We start from the raw sequence: 2,738 nt of genomic DNA, 5'->3' as shown, positions 1-2,738 counted from the left end.
CAAAAGCCCAGTTCCATCTGGCCATTTCAAAATCTCAAAAGCCCAGTTCCATCTGGCCATTCCAAAATCCCAAAAGCCCAGTTTTATCTGGCAATTTCAAAATCACCAAGCCCAATTTCCATATTGGCCCCTAAAGCCCAGTTTTCACACTGGCCCCTAAGCCCAGTTTCCAAACTGACCCACTAAGCCCAGTTTTACCTGGCCCTCAAGCCCAGCTTTGACCCTCTGCTTGGCATTGGTCTTTTGGCATTGCGTCTTGAATCATTTTGTTTTTCATCTTTCTCTTTTGAACCCCAGACGAAATTAGTGTTTCTATCTTTACTTAGCTTTTACTCGGATAATACGAAAATATCAAATTTTCATATTATCCCGTAAATCTAAGTAAAGAGGGGCAACTGTCAACACCCAATTTCGTCCGGGTGATTGAATAATAAGACTTAATTTTTGTTTTTTGTCTTATTTTATTTTCATTTTTCATTTTTTGCATTTTAATTTATAGTTTTTATTTTACTTTCTACTATTCTCTTTTATGTTAATTTCTTTTTGTTGTTTATTTTTTATTTTTTATTTTTATTTTACTTTACTTTTTCCATTATGATTTTCTTTTTTCCTTTTTGATTTTTATTTTTATTGATTATTTTAGTTTTGATTTCATATAATAAAAAAAAAACGAAAAATAAAAGAGAAAAAAAAGAAAAATAAAAAAAAGAAGAAAAAAGGTTTGTTGTAAAAAATGAGAAGATGAGAATACACATTTTTTTGACCACTCTGCTATGCTTAACCAATGACCACCTCCAACAAACTCACAGACATCAACAGATTTCAACAGGCATACATCACACACAATCTGGATTCCCCCATGACCACACCCGTAACGATCCCAACAAACATCCATCACTCTATACCTTATTCAAAAACCATAAACAAAGAAAAAAACAGAAAACAGAGGCAGAAGAGAGGAACAGTATTACGAGTGAGAGGATTATTGGCGATTGACCTAAAAAAAAGAAAAAAAGAGCACTGAAGCAGTAAGAAAAAGATCACCGGAGAAACAAGACTTTCGGCAATTCACAAAGCTTTAAAAGGTAAACATACTATGTTCATGTCATCAATGCTTGCTGCATTATATTTCTTTATCTTAGCATTGATGTTGTTGGGTCTGAGCATGGTTATGATGTGAAAATCCCTGCATTTTTTTTATCCTCCATTGATGATCTCCATCATTATTTGGTATTACCACCATTATCCCGTATCACTTTGAGTTCTCTCCACCATCAAAACCATCAAATAATCTTCACACACGGCCCTAACACCAACAACCCCCAGTTTCAGTTCTCTTGTTACACCAAGACCAACGCCCCTGTATTAACAAAAAAAAAGAAGAGAAGACCAAACCAGCAAAAGAAAAAAACCCCTCTCGCACACAGCCCAACCCCGTTACATCGTCGACCTTCACTTACACCGTGAAGAACTTCATAGCCGTTTCATCCCAACAGAAGAACCTGGCCCTAAATTCATCATATCCCTATTTCAAATTACCCAAAACAGAAACAATACAAACAGGAGCAATCTCAGACAGCATTTTCAACCCATATGATATGACAATCCTGTTTCTCATCACATTTTTTTTGGATATAACAAACTTTCAATAAAAAAAAAATAATAAATAAATAGAAGCAGTAGTACATGGAGATGATACAGAGTTGGTAGTATCAATGGTCGGGATCACCATGAATCGGGAGGGGAAGTTGCGGGAGTGAGAACGTTTTGTTCTCACTTGCGATGAACGAACTTGGAGCAAGGGGGCGCGACGACAAGAATTGCGAAGCAAGGAAGGTTGAGTTTCATCGGAGTTGTGGTCGGAGTTGATTCGGACGACGTAGGCGACGCCGTGCGCGAACAATCGACGGCATGGTGGCTGCCGTGGTTGAACGTCTAGAGGTCACGATGGCTTTGACGGCGCGAGGGATTGACGATGACGGTGACCGGTTCTAGGTGATGGTGGCTATCGGAGAACGGCAGAGGCACTCGGTTCCAGTGATGACATTTGCTTTGAGTAAGCGAGAGGAAGGGGAAAAGTCAGGGATGCCACGGCTAGCAATGTTCCGGCGACCCCTGGTGTTTCCGGTGAAGCTTTGGGGTCAGGAGGTGGTCGGATGTGCAAGGACTGGAGGAGGCCACGACAACCTTGCAGGAGGGGGCTCATGGGGTGGTCGTTTTTCCTTGAGAGAAACTCTAGGTTTTCCCAAGAGTGAATGTGAGAAATGAGAGAGTCTGAGAAGAACCCCTAAAGGGTTTCTGAAATTAGGGTTAGACTTAGGTTTTTTTGTTTTGTTTTTCCTTTAGTTTTTTTTAGGTTTAGATTAACTTCCGCACCTCCATTTTCACTCACCCCACCCCCCATCTGTTTTTTTATTTTATTTTCTGTCTGGGCCAATGCTGAGCCCATCATGGCAGAACAAATACTAATTGTTCCCTGCACCCCCTATTTTACCTAAGTCACGTTTTTCTTATTGGGCTCAAACCCAATTTGATATTTGATAAAAAATTAAATTTGCACCCCTTATTTTTCTAAGATGCACCCTTTGCCACTTGGGTTTAGGCCCAATTAGTTTTTTTGAAAGTAGTTTAGACACCCCATCTTTTTATATATACACCACTATATTTTCATTCTATCATTAATTTTTATTTTTACTCTTTATTTTTATTTAATAATTTACCAATTTATTTCTTTTTTT

At 38.6% G+C, this 2,738-nt stretch overlaps 1 long non-coding RNA gene across 1 annotated transcript; it reads right to left on the bottom strand.

The window, feature by feature from the left end:
* Positions 1–705: 705 nt before the first annotated feature.
* Positions 706–2,553, bottom strand: LOC111241141. Its single transcript, XR_002666931.1, has 2 exons — positions 1,096–2,553; positions 706–997 (listed from the first exon to the last, which is right to left on the bottom strand). It is a non-coding gene; the product is annotated as an uncharacterized LOC111241141 (long non-coding RNA).
* Between the last annotated feature and the right edge of the window lie 185 nt (positions 2,554–2,738).

This window comes from Vigna radiata, unplaced genomic scaffold, assembly GCF_000741045.1.
Source record: "Vigna radiata var. radiata cultivar VC1973A unplaced genomic scaffold, Vradiata_ver6 scaffold_251, whole genome shotgun sequence".
Taxonomy (NCBI): domain Eukaryota; kingdom Viridiplantae; phylum Streptophyta; class Magnoliopsida; order Fabales; family Fabaceae; genus Vigna; species Vigna radiata.
This window is presented reverse-complemented; position numbering and strand designations above follow the sequence as displayed.